Here is a 20,224-nt window from a genome sequence, read left to right as displayed (position 1 = left end):
AAATCCCACCTAGTCAAGTTTTACCCTAGACAAATTTACTTTTAGTAATCCATTTACTAAAAAGTAAATCAAGCCTGATGTCAAGAGTCAGATGCCAGTTAACATACAAAACAGAGTTTATTCCGAAGATAAGCCAGAAAATAACATAAACACAGGAAATATCCTTGAAACACTTCACTTTTCAGTGTTTCAAGAGTAGATTGGACAATAATAACTCAAAAACGAGTCACGCTAATTTCCCATGCTGGCATTCAATAAAAAACTAAATAACGCTTCAATTCAGCTTTGGAAAACAAATAGAGTTAATTGCTGGAAAATAAACAAACTAGAAAAGCAATAAAGCTGCTTCCACGGTGCAGATAAGCCGAAAGCCTCAAAGGGATGATGAATAGCCGTCGTCAGAAGAATCCAAGGTCAGGTTAGGAGGCAGCAGAAATTCCGAAAGACAAACCAATAGTCAGAAGCCGGGAGTAGCCGGGAGATCCACCTAATAGTAGCATTCCCTAGTCCACATTTGACTAGCTGCCTCATCACACTAGAGCATGAATCCACTTTAAATCCATTTTCTGCTTCCTGTAGAATTCTGGGGTTTGTAGTTTGGTGAGGCCCAGGACCTGTCTGTTTGAGCTGGTTATACCCCCCCTCCCTAAAGTGGATTTAAAATGGATTTAAAATAGATCCAAGCTCTAGTGTGATGACGTCCTAGTTTGCTTGCAGAAGATCATGGGGGACTTCATTGAAGGCCTTACTGAAATCAGAATGTGCTACATTCACAGCATTCCCTGCATCAACCAAGCTTGTGACTCTTCTAAATGTCACATTTATGAGTAAAATCTGGGCCAAGGAGTCTGGATACATGATTTCCACTGACTGTGAATCATAGTGTGCATATTTACACTGCCATTTCATAATATGAGAGGTGATTGTCCACTTTTTAAAATTTTATTGGTGGGCCCTGAAATTGAACCCTCATGGATACAGCAGGCCATCTGTACTTATTATTTCTCCCCTTTCTCACGTTCTAATGAAATACTTAAATACAAGGGAAGGCCATTATTACTCAAATTACAAAAGTATGTATATATGTATTTAAATGTGCTCTTTCATAGGTTCTAACAGATCAATATGTAAAGTAGGCAGCAAGTCAATACATAACTTGTGTAACATAAGAATTTTGGGCACACGTATTTTATTTATAGTCCATCTGAGCAATGTAAGACAATATACACTACTAAGTATTTTAACATTCCTCTCTGAACTGAGAAAGTTATTTATATGTTTGCATTTAGATCTATTTTATAGGTATATCTGAGCATTCAACCATTAAGATTGTGGTATCTCTTTAATAGTCTCTAGAAACCAAATAAACCATTTATTCATTGGATTCAGAATTGTATAGAATTTTATGCAGAATGAAAACACTGGAGTATGAAGAGATTTAGGACCTCATCAGATGGAGGTCCAGATGCAGGGGGACAGCGGGGTAAACTGTGGGACAGCACATAGCTTCATCACCTTGCCATAGTTGGTCATGAGCTGCCACCCCAAGATGTTTCTTGGCTGTCTCTGCTTCCACACATGCTGTCCCAGGCTTTCCATATCCTCTTTTGTCCCTTTTAGTAAGCTGCTGAGATGGAGCCTTGCTGGAAGGAGCTCTGTGTCATATGATGGCGTGCATTGGACGCCATCTCGGCTCTGTCCCAGCAGCATGCTAAAAGGTTAAAAAAAAACCCCATCTGATGAAGTCTGAAAGATCCTGCAATAATGCTTTCCATAAAATCACATTTGTAACTACCCCTCTGGAGCAGTCATTCATTTATTAAAATAACTGTGTGTTCCCTTTACCGAGGGATCTCAGGACAGCACACAAATAAAACAATGTAAATAATTTAAACAATTTGAGATTAAAACAATAAAGTAGTTTAAGCACAATGAAAACGTATTAAACTAGGCAACAAGTTGAAAAAACTTAGAGGGCTACTGCAGTTTAAACCTATATAAATGTACATTTAAAAGTAAATTAGGCCCAAAGGGCTTTATTAAAAAGCCATGATTTCACTTGGAAATAAATCAGTATTAGCACCAATCAAATATCCAAATGGAGAGCATTCCACAATTGTAATATTACAACTTTAAAAGGCCTCTCTCATATTCTCCATCACTGGTGTGACACAGTGGTAAGGATGAAAAGAATATTTGAAAATATTCAAAAAAGTTGTTTCTCAAGTACTGAAAATACCTAATGAGAAGAACCCCAATGAGAATCTTCTCAGTTTGAGATTTTTCTTTGCAATTTTGCACATGGTTGCTAAGGAGTTTCTCAAAGGAAGCAACAACTGACCACACAGCCTTCAAACTCTATTCTCACATTCAGCCCTGGTCTATCACCTGTGCCAACTCAACTAACCCCAGTGATAAGAAAATGTAAAGCTTGACTGTCATCACCAAAACAATACTGCTTATTGTGCTTAGCTCCAGATCTTCTAATGACCAGACTAAGTTGTTTCATGTGTTAAAAAGCATGGAGGACAACATCACCATACAGATTAATGTCCTTTGGGCTGAGCAGAAATCCCCCAGTTTCTGGACTCAATTCTCTCCTGTTCAGGAGTGGATCAACTACGACACAGTGTGTCCTGCTCCCATACCATGAAGCCTGTTCAATGGTATCAAAATAGTATCAAAAAACCTAGCCTGGAGTTAAACTGAAATTAGTGTAGGTAATTAATTTCCTTCAAAAACAAAGAGAGTCTGAAAATGTCTATCCAACATCTTGCCCAAAAAGTAAATATTAGTGATGAGGCAAAAGATCAGAACCTAGGGAGGTCCTCCTCATAAAATAGCCCACAGCTTTCTTCAAGGCAGCAGGCCAATCTATTCAATCAATCCTTGCTAGATTTTATCAGCCAAGGCAGGACACTTGTCAACAATCACTAACTTCGACATGCCTGTGGTGTTTAATCTCTATCAGTAGAGTGCATATTAGTAGATGCACCCCATTCATAGGCACATGCTTGATCAGAAACTGAAATCTTCTGAATTTTGACTACAATGATGGTTCAATGATTTCTCCATTCTGCATGCCAGGTAAGATATCAAGATTTAACTGACTTTGCTTTAACCTCTTATGGAAATGAACTAACACATGATAATTCATTTGAATAGTCATTTTCACTTGATAGTAACTAATGAACAAGTAACTTATCTTCTGAAATCATACAAAACATTGGTATGTGCCATTATTTAAGCTACCCTATTCAAAAATATTCACTGAACAAACATGAAAACAGGGATGAAAATGGAACATGCCCTGATATTATGACCATTTACTTTGGACCCTTCCACACATGTATTATAACCCAGGTTAAACTAGGTTAAAAGGGAGGGTGGCTAAATGACGCTTAGCTAAAATGCAGGAAGAATCGGGTTAAAGGCTACAAAGCATGTGTTTAAAAGTTGCCCTTTAAATTCAGTTCTTCCTGAGAAACATACAATTTTTCATGCCTGTGTATCTCTGCAGGCATAGAAAAATGTGTTCTACTTCCCTTTCTCTTGTCTGGTCTCCCTCCTGCCCTCCATTTCCCCTTCAACTTAACCTTCCATGCAGGCCGGCAGCCATTGCCTCTGTTCCTCCTCCTTGGAAGATCTGACAGGGCCTCAGAGGGAAAATCTGCCCTCCCCTATCCAAAGCCCTCCTTCTGCTCTTTCAAAGAAGGGGGGGAAGGGAGTCAGAGAGTCTGTAGGCCTTGTCCAGTCTTCTCCCAGTAAGTGCAGGGGGAAATGGAGGGCAGGGGAGCGAGGTTGGCTGTGCCAATTGCCCAACCCTGCTGATCTTGGATCAGCACAGGGGAGTATCTGAACACCTCCCCCCCTCTGCAAAATCCCCAGGTTTAGGCAACATGTGTGGCCTCCATCCCAAGAGGAAGTAGGATTTAAAATCCCAATTCCTCTTGCATTTTTCCTGTCAGGAAGGGCCCTTAGTTTCCTTGACATGTGGCAGACATGTCGGAGAGGGCTATCTGCTCACAGATGTAAACTGCAATGCCTATACACACAGACCTAGGTCTAAGGAGGTTCTCCTTTGGGGATATCATTGTAAATGATTGTCTATTGTATGGGTGGTGCAAGCAAGACATGTGATATTCTGGGATAAACCAACAATACATTCCCAGTCTCTCCCTTCACATGTTTGACCTACATCTGGAGAAGAACTGAACAGGGCTTTACTTATTAACACATCTGGAACTGAAAAGCTTTATGGAACTATGACTAAATGGATCAAAGTGTTTTCAGCAGCAAGTGGTTTGAGAACTCCAAATGTAAATCCTATAATCCTATAAATATGTAATCCTACAAATCCTATATAGGATTCCTTACTAATCCTATCACTATAGTTCAGGTACTTTGTTGTTATATAAAATTATCAGATTACCATCTCTTATCAAAATTTCATAACTTTATAAAATGTTACATGATATATTTTCTAAGGAAAGATGCATCAAAAACTAGGTGATTTTTAACATTATAGTATTTAAAGTATTTGTGTAATCATCATTGTCTTCTTTATATCCCATCTTATCCACAAAATTCAAATTCAAAATTCAAATTAAAGCAATTATAATATAATTAAAAATACAAATGGTATCTTTAAAATAGAATTAAACTATTCACAATAATATATAAAATGAAAAAGTATTATTATTATTATTATTATTATTATTATTATTATTATTATTATTATTATTTCTATGCTGCTTTTTCTCTTTATATTCCTTTGGATAAATTCATATAAAAACTGGACAAGTAAAAGAGTATAACATCTCTTTGGTTGCTGTCAGCAGGACAATAATGAAGAGAAATTTGAGTTCCTTCCTGCACAATAAGTTCCAAGCCTGGGGGCAGCCACTGAGAACTCCAACCATGCATATGAAGGTGGTCAAGCTGAGGGAAGGGACTTTTCAGAGGATCTCACAGTGCACACATGCTCATACAGAGCCACATGGTATATCAGATAACATGGACCAAAATGTTCTCGGGCTCTATATCTTATAACCAACACTTTGAATTGTGCCCAAAAACATACCACAGCCAGAAGTAATGCTGTAGCAAGGGAGTTGAACACACTCAGTAACTTGTCCCAGTTAACACTCTGGCTGCAGCTCCTTGGATTTGCTGAAGAGAGGTTCACAAGTTCCAGGTACTAAAAGAGATGTGAGCTTCCCTTTTCTGACCTAGCATTCTTTGAGAAAGAATAGGGAAAGTGCCTATGGTTACCTTGGGCACAAGCATGATGAAGTCCCTCACCAGTGGTGGCTCATACATTTGCCTTGAATCACTGTGCGACATCACAGTATTGGACTAATATATTCTATCCAAACTACTAGAAGTCAATGATCTCACATCAGAAAGTCTGCTATGAATTCTGTGGTGAATTTCTCAATATATATATGATCATCTGTCTGATTTCATATGGCTGTGTTCTGTCTATGTGGTAAGAGCATAATGAGTAAATGGGAAGCAGAGGCTGCTTCTACACAACCATTTAATCCAAATCAAATTGTGGATGAAAAAGATCTGATTTGCTTTGGAGTGCCTACAGATCACAGAACAACAGACTGGTTCAAGATTGGGAAAGGAGTGTGGCAGGGCTGCATACTTTCACCCTCCCCATTCAACTTGTATGCAGAACACATCATGCGACATGTGGGGCTTGAGGAATCCAAGGCCGGAGTTAAAATTGCTGGAAGAAACATTAACAACCTTAGGTATGCAGATGATACCACTCTGATGGCCAAAAGTGAGGAAGAGCTGAGGAGCCTTATCACCAAAATGAAAGAAGAAATTGCAAAAGCTGGGTTGCAATTAAACGTCAAGAAAACCAAGATCATGGCAACTACACCTATTGATAACTGGCAAATAGAGGGAGAAAACGTGGAGGCAGTGACAGACTTTATGTTTCTAGGCACGAAGATCACTGCAGATGCAGACTGCAGCCAGGAAATCAGAAGACGTTTACTTCTTGGGAGGAGAGCAATGGCCAACCTTGACAAAATAGTGAAGAGCAGAGACATCACACTGGCAACGAAGGTCTGCATAGTCAAAGCAATGGTATCCCCCATAGTAACCTATGGATGCGAGAGCTGGACCATAAGGAAGGCTGAGCGAAGGAAGATAGACACTTTTGAACTCTGGTGCTGGAGGAAAATCCTGAGAGTGCCTTGGACCGCAAGAAGATCCAACCAGTACATCCTCCAGGAAATAATGCCCGGCTGCTCACTGGAGGGAAGGATATTAGAGGTAAAGTTGAAGTATTTTGGCCACATCATGAGGAGACAAGAAAGCTTGGAAAAAATCACGATGCTGGGGAAAATGGAAGGAAAAAGGAAGAGAGGCCGACTAAGGGCAAGATGGATGGACGGTATCCTTGAAGTGACTGGCTTGACATTGAAGGAACTGGGGGCGGTGATGGCTGACAGGGAGCTCTTGCGTGGACTGGTCCATGAGGTCACGAAGAGTCAGAGACGACTAAACGACTGAGCAGCCTACAATGGCAGCCCGGGAACCAGTTCCAAGCTGTGACAGAGTTCACAAAGAATCCCTGTTTGCAGGTCGATCAGTTCCAAGGATTTTTTCCTCCCTACCTCTTCCAGAGAGATGTGCTGATAAAAGAACAGCTTTTCAGCACTTGACTGGAGCTGAGCAAGGCAGGAGACACCAACTGAGCATTCCCATGGGAATGCTGTGGTTTTCTTTCTGAGGGGATGTGTTTGTTTGTTCATGGTAAGCTGTGAATCCGGGTTATTTCTCTGACTGTCACAACATTTGCCCTGCCTACATAAATGCTCCACATTTGGCATTCAGTTTCCTGCTTTGCACTGTTTATACACAGATCAGCTTCAATGGATTTTATGGCTTGATCTGGAATTTCCAGTGAGTTTTTTTAACACGCTGTTTCTGACTGGATTATGTTATAACATTGGGAATACGCATTTTGCATTGCCTCCGACCTCAAGCTGGCTTCAAGTTGAATTTGAGTGTCAGTGTAGAAGGGCCCAAAGATGAGCAGAGGTAGGATATAACTTCTTGTGTTTATCTCAAATACAACAGAGCCAACACACCCCAGAGTTTGCTTGTTTATACAAAAGGTCATCTGATAAATATTGTTAACACAAGTTGCAAACTCCATGTGCTTCTCTATAATGAAAAAGTAATTGCCACACTCACATACAGTTACAGAAGTCTTTATCTAATCTCTTTCCTAAACACATTTTCACAAGCAACATACCTAATCAAAAACTGTTGTGGATGAGTCTCTGAGTAGTAGTAACAACAGGGAGTTGGAGAGTAGGCAGGCAGAAAGGTCTACCCGGGAGCAAGATCCTGTAGAAGAGCAACAGCAGAAGAGGATTCGGCAAATAATAATAATAATAATAATAATAAAACTTTATTTATACCCCGCCACCATCTCCCCAATGGGGACTCGGGGCGGCTTACATGGGGCCATGCCCGGGAAAATACAATATAACACAATATAAAAACAACATATCATAATACAATTACAACAATACAATAAAGAATCATATACAGTACAACACAAAATCCAAAGAGCAATATAACAGGGCAGGCCGCACTAATACTCAGTTAAAACTCGGGGTGAGAAAAGGATAAGAAAAAGGATAAGAATAAAACCACAGGGAACTAAGGAAAAGATAGCAGACAGTCTAGAGGATAAATAATGGGGGGCGTAACAAAAGCATGTAACAGTTACTCTCCGAAAGCACATCGGAAGAGCCATGTTTTTAGATCTTTCCTAAAGACTTACTGAAGCCATGGATGAAGAGTCTTTTGAAGGGTTTGATGGGGATGATGGGTTTGACAATGAAGCAGTTTCTATGAGAAGTGCTGGGAGTGACACTGATGAGGTTGTGGATGAGATGGATTGGACAAAAGTAGCAGAAGTGGGTGAGGAGCCTACAAGTAGTGGCACATTCAGAAGATTGGTTGGGAATGAAACTTGGAGGGAAAATTATTTGTCTGCTGTTTGGGAGGATGTAAGTAGAAGCAAGAGAAGGGCCGCTTGGCAGGCAAGGCAAAGAGCAGCTCGGGCATCACAACTGGCAACTGTTGTCTGATTCTAGTTTGAAGGAGAATGCAGGAGCAGCTGAGGGTGGGGCATTGGCTGATTGCAACTCAGAGGGTTTGTAATAAAAAGAGGGCTGGTTGTATTAGGGACCCTGTGACTAGCAAAGTGTATGCTGGGTCATAATTCCTGGGATTTGCTACTGTTCTTGGTTTGGACCTCAGATCGCTTCTGGACATCATGTTCGCTCTTGTGCCCTGACTTTGGATTGGACGTTGACGCTGCTGCTGTATCCTGTTTGCTATGGATGACATCTGGACTGGCTTGACTTGCTGCTGTATCCTGTTTGCTGTGGATGACCCCTGGACTGGCTTGACTACGACTTTACTTCACTGAAACAATAGCGAATACCTCTGCCGGGTATTTTGGTTAGTGGGTTGGGATTTTTTAGGACTTTGGGACTCTCTGTTTTACCTCCTTTTTGACCGGTTGGTCTGTGTTTGTTTTTGAATACTATTTTGCTGCTGTTAAGCATTTTTTTATTCTTTTGAGCTGTATCTTCATTAAACTATTGTTACTTTGTACTTGGGACCGACTTCGTGGTATCTGTACCTTGACAAAAACACCCTAGTTATTAGTGAAGACATACAATATATCTCCGGGGAGAGAATAAATAACAGTAATATATTGTGTATGGGATTTTTATTATAAATTTGAAGACCTTAAATACTGCTCTTCCAAATAAGTGAGAAGTATTACCTGAAACTTTACATCTAAGTAAAGCATTTTATAAAACACAAGACTGATTAATTGTGAAAATAAACATATTAGGCGTGGTCATATTTAAAATACAGAACCACTCACATGCCTTATATTTTTCAGATCAACTCGTACTAAGATGTACGTACAAAGAGAAAAGCATTTTGTATCTCTTTGGTAAAATTCTCTATATGGTATAGCTTTAGCAATACAAAAAATCACCATGAAAGTGACTGTATTGATACCTAAAGACTCCACAGCAATGATATTGAGAACAATTGATATTCTCAGCACAAAGATATAGTTCTTCAGCCAACTGCTGGAGTCATATAAAACTTTAAAAAGCTGGTCAGACCTTCCCGCCATATAACTTCAAACCTTGAAAGAAATGTACAAAATTTTTAAAAGGCTCATGCATGTTACTACAAGGTAATAGTGGAACTAAGGATAAATAAGAGCACTGCCTTTGGCATTATGACGATAATGGGAAAGCCATGTCTTCTGTGTGGGACAAAGATACAGAACAGAGTGTCAACATTTTCCCCAAGCAAGGTGGCTTGTAAATCATTAGAAACTCTGAATCCTTCTCAAAACATCTTGATGCAAGGGATATGACACAATTCTACATCTTCTTTGTGGTAGTACAACTGAATGATCCATGAAACTTGAATTCATCTCAAAGTAGGACATTCATAACCCTTTGAAACAATGTCTGTCTCATATTTTAATATTTTTCTAAAGCCAAGAAATGACTAGTCAAAGCTTTTCAGGTTATGAGGGCAGAAGAATTCAGTGCAGTTAACTAGCTAGTCCCTGTCCCACCCCCTCTCATACAACTTCCGAATAACTGAAATAAATTCTCTCATAACTAAAATAAATTTTCAGCTATGTTGTCTTATTTTAATTTTATTAGTTGTGCAAATGATATCAAGTCAGCCACCTTGCACACATAAAGAAGAGAAGATAGAAGTGTCAAAATGATTTCTGTACACTTATAGGCAGAACTGTTTTCATTGCAATGCTGTAATTACACTTCACATTTTATCTTCAGCACATTTCTGTGAATACTGAATTGATTCATCAGGTCAAGAGTTGTAGAAAGAGTATAAAAGAAGGCCATGGTCTTCTTTCTGGACTTCAGAACACTTCTCTCTTTAACACCCTGGTCTCCCAACAAGTCCTAAGGTCATCTTATGTATGAATGTCAAAAGACTTAGATCTTCCAGCAAGGCTCTCCTTCACATCCCACAATCTCAGTCCTGTTTGGCTGGAATGTCAGATACTGTCTTTCCTGTCTTTACACTTTGGCTATGCAATTTACTTGTTGATGACCTTCCTTCAACATGAAAATGTCACATTGTCATTTCTTGCATCACTTTCTACACCAGAGAGATAGAGAACAAGCAACTCAGGCTACAAATAAGTTTTGTTGAACTTGCAACCTATGAGGGAGGGGGTAAGCTGAGTCATCTAAATTCGGGGTGCAGTACGTCTGATCCTGTCAGGTAGTTCAAGTCAATGAATCTTCTTTTTAAGCAGACATTTAACCTCCCAAACTCATTAAAGCTAATTCCTCTTATTATTTCACTAGTTTTCAAATTGGTTTACTCCCTATGTCCTGTTCTCTTTTATATATCAATCGGTTTGTGTTTTAATTGATATTTTATCATGATGCAAGTTCATTTCTAATTTTTTAAAATGGAAACCAAAGCTAATTTTTTAGAAAACCAAAGATAAAGTATGCATTGCAACATTCTTGTCAGATTAGGACTGTGCAGGTCTATTTAGTGGCATAATCCTGACTGTGAAGCCTGTTTACCATTGTTGCTTTCTACCAACCCACCATCAATATACATGGGATTTCTAGTTGCTTTTTGTGGCCGAACAGGAATGTTTTCAGGCTGAGTGTAAACATATGCCCACTTTGGTGCTGAACATGTGGGGGAAGGGTTGGGGGTGGGTGGGTTTTTTGTCTACTTCATATTATATATAATGTTTAGTGCTAAGCTATATTACTACTATTTGACTGATTGGCTTTAAGTGTTGCTTTCTGACATAACTGATAAGATCACAACTGAGAAGCTTTCAACTAGAACATACTAAAATCAAGCCAGGTTAAAGAATAAGTAGAGGCATATATACAATATATCATAATAAAAAAGCAGCAAAAGAAAAAAGATGGGTGAGAGTTATCAGCCGAATAATGCTTATTATTTGCTTTGCAAATTCAGGATGGGTTCAAGGAAGCTTCCTAAATCATATTTTGAAAATATTCCTGTCTGCTCCCATATAAAACACACAAACAAACAATTTAGCTGGATATACCTAGATTTCTAGTACTATGTGGTCACTGTGGCTCTAATTCAAGATCAAATCCTATAGGTCAGAAATGACTGGTGAAGAGAAGTTGGAAATGCCGCCAATGCCCTCTGACTTCAGAGATGGAATGGCATGTCCCTAAATGAGCCTCTTGATTTTTCCTCAGAGCTGCTGGATGGAAATGTCATGCCACCTTTTTTTAAAAAAAAGATGTAAAATAGTCACACAAAGACTTTCAAAGACTCTGTCTCTACCCTCTTAAAATCACTCCAATGAACACCCCAGTTGAAACTCGGGACGTGTGGCATATTCCCTCTGTTTGGAAGCAAGATTTTTTTTCTTACTGTTCAAGTTCACAGCTCTGCTGCAGTGGGGAAATGCTTATTTTTTACTCAGACCACACAGGAATCCAAGTCTCTCCCTTCTCACATTGTCCCACCAACAACATCTATTCACATACAATATACCAAGCATTTAACAAAATATCAACAACTTTTAGAGAGACTGCAAACATTTTAGTCTTCTCCTTACCTGACAAAGGAAAAGGAAACCATATGGTGAGAAACTGAACCAAGACACCAGTGAGCGCAAGAAGCAAAGTATGAACCAATGGAAAGAATTATACTAATTCCTGGGGAAGTATCCTGGCAATCCACAGATGAAGCTCCATATATAGATAGAAAATTCCAAAACATCCATGGCTAGAAAAGGAAGGTAGATGGCAATGCATTCTGGATAGCCCTAGGATATTTCTCTTTAAACCAGCATTGGCTTCCTATTCTTAAAAACTTTAAGTAATGCCAAAAGATGCCTTCCTACATCAGCCAGCAATATTTCCCTGAAGCAATCCCAATTATCATAATTGGGAGATCTTCATTGGGGTGTAAAGGTTTTGATCAACTGCAAGCAACTCAGGGTTAAAGCGCTGAGATGCTGAACTTGCTGACCGAAAGGTTGGTGGTTTGAATCTGGGTAGCAAGGTGAGCTCCTGCCGTTAGCTCCAGCTTCTGCCAACCTAGCAGAAGTTACAGTTTGAAAACATGCAAATGTGAGTAGATCAATAGGTACCACTCTGGCAGGAAGGTAATGGCACTCCATGCAGTCATGCCGGCCACATGAACTTGTAGGCATCTACTGACAACGGCGGCTCTTCAGCTTAGAAATAGAGATGAGCACCAACCCCCAGAGCCGGACATGACTAGACTTAATTTCAGGAGAAACCTTTACCTTTACCTTAAGCATGTGGGACTGCTGAGTAAACCTTCACAAAGATGTTTGTATAGCAAGTAAAGCAACACAGTCATGCAACTCACTGTAATGTTATGCCATCATTATTGTAATATTGTTTTTTTATTTGTTTTTATTGTTGTTTTGTCGTTTTATCCCACTCCCCCTCTCCCCCCTCCCCTCCTTGTACATGCACTTTATACAACAAACTACAGAAGTTACATTTGAAAAATCACAAATTGCAAATGGAATAATATAGATAAAACTAAAATATTGTAATAATCAAGGGGATGTGGGAACCAGTTAAGAACTATTTAGAGAACGTACTAAGATGTGGAGTGGAAAAATTAAGATTGAGACTGATATTATTGTAATATTGGATTGTACAGCCAAGGTACACTCTGCTAGGACATCAGGTGATCCCACAATCCTCTTTTATGTACATTTCTGAAACAGTTGGGTGGTCTTCTTCCAGAAAATGTAACAGGGCTGGAAAATGATCGTGAGCAACACAGCCCATACAGTGCACACATGCAGTGTTTAGCTGCCATGGTGTGACCAATGGGTCTTCAGAGTTTATGGGGGAGGGAAACTGGCCTGAATCCTTGTCCTGTTGGGATTTTGAGCTTTGGCTTCCATTATCAGTCTGTTGGCATTTCACTTTCATTTGCAGCAGATATTTCAGACTTGGTGTGATTTAATATGCCTGACAACAGAAATTCAATTACATTTTGCCTGCTTGGCAATCATCTTGTAATTCTGTACAAAATTTTGATACACAATTTTGATATGTATATTTTAGAGACATCCTACTATGGACTTAGTTGGAAATTGCTGATTTGTTTCTTTGATTCGAACACTGCTGACAACTACTAATCATGAATGTCAGTTTCTGTATAGTCCCTTCTGACAGGTGAATCATCATAGGGATGTCTTTTTCACACTTTTATATCTACCTGTCTTGAAATTCTTGTCAACTAGACTTTACTTAGTGTCTAACAAAGAAGTAAAATCAAGCGTCGTTGCACAGAAATTTTTATGTCAGCTATTTTTCTAACATTCAGAGCTGGAAAACTTGTTCAAACTGGGGACTCTTCAGCCACTGTATAGTAATAGCATTGCTAGCAGTCAAGACAGAAAAAATGTTCAAAACGCATTGCAAAAGACACTAATATTTTAAGGGGAGGTGCAGCAGAACTGGTATTAAAGAGGATGTGATAGGTCATTGATTCCAACCCCCTACTCAATGCAATAAGTTTACTGTTAATACAAAGGAGCCTCCGGTGGCCTAGGGGATAAAAGCCTTGTGACTTGAAGGTTGGGTTGCTGACCTGAAAGCTGCCAGGTTCGAATCCCACCCGGGGAGAGCACGGATGAGCTCCCTTTATCAGCTCCAGCTATATGCGGGGATATGAGAGAAGCCTCCCACAAGGATGGTAAAACATCAAAACATCCGGGCATCCCCTGGGCAATGTCCTTGCAGACGGCCAATTCTCTCACTCCAGAAGCAACTCCGGTTGCTCCTGACACTAAAAAAACCCTGTTAATACATGTGGCTCTGTAGCCTCTACTTGAAGACCTCTGGTAGGCGACATAACCATTTCCACTGCCAATTGTTCTTAGTGGGGTTTTTTTTCTTTCTTTGATGTTCAAATTAAATCTCCCCTTGTGTAACTTACAACCATTACATTTTGTTCTGCCCTCTGGAGCATCAAAGAACAAACTTCTGACCTCATCTTCATGACAGTCGTTCATGTATTTGAAAAGTGCTATCACACACCCCTCAGCCTGCTTTTCTCCGTGCTAAATCTATCCAATCCATCAAACTTTCTTCACAGAACTTGCTTTCCATATGTCTAAACCTTTCTCTGATCTTCATCCACTTCTTCTCAAATGATTATGGCACTTGAAAGGAAGTGTGAAAGTTGGTCTTAATATCTGAGTAGACAAACTTACCTAGTCCTTGGGAATCCATACACTAACCAAATCAAGATCTACACTGCAGCAACAGGATCACGTGTTTTCAGACTATTCCTTAAATTTAATGTAATATTGTTCATGTTGTTGTGTGCCTCCAAATCATATGTAATATATTATAAACTTAAGCTGATCCTATCATGGACCTTTTGTCAAGAGTCAGACGCCAGTTAACAAACAAAACAGAGTTTATTCTGAAGATAAGCCAAAAATAACACAAAAACAAGCCATGCTATTTTCCCATGCTGGCATTCAATAAAAACTAAGGACGCTTCAATTCAGCTTAGAAGAAACAAATAGAGTTGACTGCAAGATAACATGCAAAATAAATGAAGGCTTGCAACCTTCCAAAAGCTGCAGAGTATAACAGAAAGTGCAAAAGCTTCTTTTAGCTCCAAACCGTTTCTGAAAACAGACAGCCGGCTCTGCGGAGTTAAAGGGACAGTTCCAAAAAGAAAAACAGCAAACTGGCTTAAAAACAAACAAACTAGAAGAGCAGTAAACTGCTTCCACGGTGCAGATAAAGCCGAAACTTCAAAGGGATGATGAATAGCCGTCGTCAGGAGAATCCAAGGTCAGGTCGAGAGGCAGCAGCAAATTCCAGGAGTCAGAAGCCGGGAGTAGTCGTCAGTCAGGGAGCGTAGACAGAAGCCAGGTCAAATTCAATCCAAAGTCCGAAGAGGGTGCAGTCATCCAAACCAGGTCCACGATAAGACACAGCGAGAGCCAAGCCAGATGGTATCAGCAGCTAGAAATAGTAATCAGAATGCAGTCCAGGGAAACCCACACAGTTCCATCCCTCTGCTGTAAAGCAGTCCCAGATAACTTACATCCGAATCACAGTCCAAGTCCAGTCTTCACGGAAACACAGAGAGCCCACTGGCGCCCCTTAGCAACACCTTGCCACACGCAAAGTGCATTGGCCAAACATTCCCATTTTATTCCCCTTCCTCCTGGGTGACCAAACACTCACACCCAAACACCAGGTGTCCCAAATCTACTCAGAGTCTGAGCTCCACACAGCTAGAGCTCGTGGATCTGGAGTACCTAGCAATTCATCGGAGTCCCAATCATCCTGCCCACACTTAGCCCCATGAACACTTAAAGAACCGTCCTTCCTTCTCCAAGCATCCCAAGTGGGATCAGCTCCTGCAGAAACCCCAGGTTCAGTAGTATCCATAGGCCCCAAATCCCCAGACATCTCTGGTGGCTGTGCCCATTCAGTGCCCACTTCTCCAGCCACCACCTGTTCCTCAGCATCCATTTCCCCAAACTCCCCATCTGAATCTTCCTCAGAAGATCCCCCATATAGCTCTCTAAGTCGCTTCCTGCGCAACTCCTCCAGTGAACCCTCATCACGAGGGTTTTTTCTTCCTCTTCGGATCCCATCACCATCAACCATAATCCCCGAAGGCGCAGTCACAACACCTTTCTTTGTAAGATTTGTTCAGAGGGGCATTCCCTTTGCATTCCTCTGAGGCTGAGTGTGTTTGACTTGCCCAAAATCACCAAGTGGGTTCCCATGTCTTAGCAGAGATTCAAACTCTGGTTCCCCAGAGTCCTAGTTCAATGCTCAAATCACCACACTATACTGGCTGCCATAATTAAATATTATATTTAATACTTTATAATTAAATATAAGTGCTCATAATTATACTAATTGTTAATAATATAATTTACAATATAAATATAATTACTTCCTCTTGTTTCCCACTCAAAGCTGTAACACTGTCCACCTTGTTCATGTGTCTCTAAAGACAAAACTCTCTACATATTTGTTGTATATGAGTAAGGAATTCTTTCACGCTATTTCCATCTTTTCCCCCCAGAAGAATATTTGCCCTTCTCAACTATTATTATACCACCTCCAGACACAAACATATAATAAAAAAGAGAGAAACCCTCATGTGTGCCATTTTCCTAATTCAGCCATTTGAAAACTGTGTCAGAGGAAACCTCCCTTAAGCTAAAAAAAGAAAAACATAAGAAACAAACAAACCAAATGGTCAAAGACAAAATAAAGGCAGACAGTTTGCCTATGAGTGCTGACCTTTGCCCTTACCCTAAAGGGTTATATGAAAATGGAAGATTCTTTCAAAATGTTTTGAGAAATATAAAAGATCTGCAAAAAATACTGGTTTACATAACTGATGACTATCACTGCTGCGATTTGTACAAAGGAAACACATAGAAGTCATGATTTCCATCAGATAAGTGAAATTTCTGAAACATAATTATGTCCCTCCACATTCTGACAAAGGAAAGAACAATGAAGCTGATACCCTCTCACTGAGGTGCTACCTAAAAATTCAATTTTTATTCTCAAAATCACTGCCTCATTTTTATTACAAATGATCTGTGGATAATATACCTTACTGTAATTGATTTTGCAATGTTGTCTTCTGGTTGAATGTTACAATCTTGGTATCATATCTCCCACTACCATCTTAGGGAGGTTCTACACAGACCTTTAATGCACATTACTGATGGAGAACCTGCTGCCCTCAGCCTAATTTTGTGTGGACCTCAGCATTCATTGTTCTTTTCAGAATCCATTTCTGCTCTATGTGAGAGTAGAGTGAAGTTGGGTATTACCAAATGAGATTTCCTATGAGTTAATGGACCTTCATGGGTGGTAAAGGTTGTTAGTCCTTTGAAGGACTTAGGGCCCATCCAAACAGGGCACAAAACCGATGCCATCCTGGATATTTGCGGGGAGTGTCCAGATGATAGCCCACAAAAACACTAATACTTTCAGCACAAAGGAGGAAAACTGCTTTGTGCCGAGATTATTTGTTAGCAGGAAAGAAATGTCTTTCCAGCTGCTGGTGCTATGTAGATGGGATTGCTGGTGCCCATCTACACATCTGTCTTGGGTTTCTTGGGCTGCTCTCCCAAAACCCTTTAGAAAGCCTTAAACCGGGAAAATAACTGACACGGTAGTCATTTTCCCTTCTTCAGAGCTCTTCTGGCTTGTATCAATGATGTACTAGCAGAAGGGGGGGCCAGGAGAAATTTTCCTCCCCCCCTTCTGTTGGCTTGTCATTGGCGTGAGCCAGAAGAGCTCTGGAGAAGGGGAAATGGCTGCCGTGTAAGTTATTTTCCTGTTTTTAAGGCTTTTTAAGGGGTTTTCTTTTGTGTCCTGGTGCCCTGCTAGAAAGCTCGGCAGGGCATCTGGAACCCCACCCCTTCCAGAAAAACATGCACTTTCTGGGGTGTGTACAGACTTCAATGCTAGTCCAATTGGGTTTTTAAAACCCGATTGGACTTGCATTAAAGTGCTGCCCGGAACCGCCCTAAGACATTTCTTTTTGCCACAGAGTCTATCCAGTACGATAATATGGAGTGCTCAAACACATTCATTAGGTTAGCAATAGACATTCTACTGTTCTGGAGTCATTTTTTAAATTTGGGTGGTTTCAGTAGGTGTCTGCAGGTGTCAATTGAATTATCTTACTGAAAATACAGTTTAATCAGATTATATTAAAACTTTGGTGGATTAGCTTTCTCAGTTAAAAAGAAAACCTTCAGATCCCTAAGCAGGGAAATTCTTCCAGGAATATAACAGAACTAATATATGTGGAACTCTGCCAGCTTATAGTGGACTCAACACAAATTAGTGCTATTGGCTATCATGCATTTTAAAAGGCATACCATTATTATTTCAAGAAAAGTTCCCTTTTTTCAAAATACACTAATTTTTAAAAGGAAGAAAAAGTATAAAAATTATACACAAAGTCACTGTGTGAAGTTTCAGAAAGCCTATAGAAGTACTTGTGGTCCCAGTTCAGAGTGTAGCGTGTGTGCATGTGTCTAGTTTCAGATAACTACAGTAGAACAGAATGTTACTCGAGGCTACATTCATATCAAATCAGTTGCAATTCTTTTCTTTAGAAGGCAATCCAAAGAAAGAGAAGGAGGAGGGAGGGAGGGAAGAATCTACAAGAAAAAATATTCAACTGAAATGACAAAATATATGAGAGATAAGACATAAAGATGAGGCCAAGAGGCTTCCAAACTGGCAAGTAAACTACAGAAGACCATTTTGTTGTTTTTGCTCTGTCCTCATAACCACTAAAGCTGGTTTCTTTCTTCAGCTGGACTGATTGGAGAGGAAGCCTTTTAAAAAAGAAATTGATTGAAATTTCCCCACAGGTCTGACAGTCAAATTGTTTAAAGACAAAATTGAGAAGAAGCTTTTGGCTGTCTGGATTTTTTGTGATTAACTGGTAATAAGAAAGGAAGAACAGGTATCAGACTTCAGCATATAAGCAAAATGGTATATATGCCTAATCAATTCATACACCTACACGTTGGGTTCACTGATTTTCATTTTATAACCTGATTAGCAGTAACATGACAGCACAAAAAACTACCCACTATTCATTTATCATTTTTATACTCATTTCCCAATAGTTTAAAGATGGAAAATAGAGTACAGCCCTGACATCCATGAAACTGGTATCTGTGGTTTGACCTACCAGCAGCTGATAAAATAAGTTCTATCTAGAAATGTTCTAAGTCAGTGATTCTCAACCTGCGGGTCCCCAGGTGTTTTGGCCTACAACTCCCAGAAATCCCAGCCAGCTTATTATCTGTTAGGATTTCCAGGAGTTGAAGGCCAAAACCTCTGGGGACCACAGGTTGAGAACCAGTGTTCTAAGTCTTCCTAGCAATTCTATGTTATGTGCCACTGCAGTCTGCTTACTTGCCTATCTCTGTCTTTTACCACCTTTACTGTTCTTTTACTGGCATTTTGGTAACACTGCAGGTCTTCACCATGTTCCCCAGCATGCCTTCAAAAAACTTTGCCTTTAACCAAGCAAAAACACCTTCTTCACTTTGGATCTAGGATTTGAATTGAATTGGGAGTTCTCCAAATGTGCCTTTTTAATATAATGAACTATTTTCAAATGGCTGAATTGATGTACTCATAGAAATAGGGTACATAAAGATCTGGGGTACATACAGCGAGTGGAAACTTATCATTGTACCCAAAAAGGCACCCTACAGATAATACAAATACTCAAGGAAAGGCAAAAAAGAGAGATGAGGCATAGCACACCCCGTTGGCTAAGAACGTATCACAAGAAGTATCCCTTTCTATTCTTGAGCTGCATCTTTAAAATGTAAGCTCCAGAAACAAGATTTATTTAGTATATCTGAAGCATTCACTATCATTACATACAGCTAAAATGCTAGTACCCCGAGGCTCTGGAAAACCTCAGTCACCAACTCTTTGCAACACTGTTGCACCATGCTCTGAAATACACAATGAACTTCTGATTCTTCTTAGCCCCAGGCAAGGCTCCTTACAAAGGTTGTTCTTTCTCTGCCCTACTTTCAGTTCATTTTATCATGCAGCGCTTAAAGCCCTTCTTCTAATTTATTTATTGGTCTGAACACCAAGGAAGCTTTCTATTGTGATCTGCAGCCATAGCAGCATTTGAAATAGTTTTTAACCTTAATATCCTTCTGAATCTTGGTAGACATAATTCTCTGCAGTATGTGAAATGTACCGAGCTAACTTGACAGATTGTGTGTGTGTGGGTGTGTTACAGATGTGCATGTAGAAAGCAGAAATGCACAGGGCAATCAATGCGTATATTAGATTCTGCATTTAATTTCCTGCATTTGGGAGTTTAACTTACTCATTATCTGGATAATATAAATGAAAGGTTTTTTTTTTAATCTTTAACATTCTTATAACATAGACACTGAAAAAATATTCTAAGAGAGGGAGTAAAAGATTGTTGTTGTTGTTGTTGTTGTTGTTGTTGTTGTTGTTGTTGTTGTTCTAATGCTGCCAATCATGTCGAGAAGATTAGGAAGCCAGAAATAAAAAGCTAGATAAATAACAAC

At 39.7% G+C, this 20,224-nt stretch overlaps 1 protein-coding gene and 1 long non-coding RNA gene across 8 annotated transcripts in view; both read right to left on the bottom strand.

Moving 5' to 3' along the window:
- tafa5 (TAFA chemokine like family member 5) overlaps positions 1–20,224 on the bottom strand; it is a 504,871-nt gene that overhangs the window by 422,734 nt on the left and 61,913 nt on the right. The gene's annotated exons all lie outside the window — the stretch shown is intronic.
- LOC134299442 (uncharacterized) lies at positions 14,533–20,066 on the bottom strand. The gene is made up of 2 exons (XR_010006659.1): positions 15,193–20,066; positions 14,533–15,110 (listed from the first exon to the last, which is right to left on the bottom strand). It is a non-coding gene; the product is annotated as an uncharacterized LOC134299442 (long non-coding RNA).

This window comes from Anolis carolinensis, chromosome 5, assembly GCF_035594765.1.
Source record: "Anolis carolinensis isolate JA03-04 chromosome 5, rAnoCar3.1.pri, whole genome shotgun sequence".
Lineage (NCBI taxonomy): Eukaryota > Metazoa > Chordata > Lepidosauria > Squamata > Dactyloidae > Anolis > Anolis carolinensis.
Note: the sequence above shows the minus strand (reverse complement) of the source record. Positions and strands in the feature narration are given on the sequence as shown.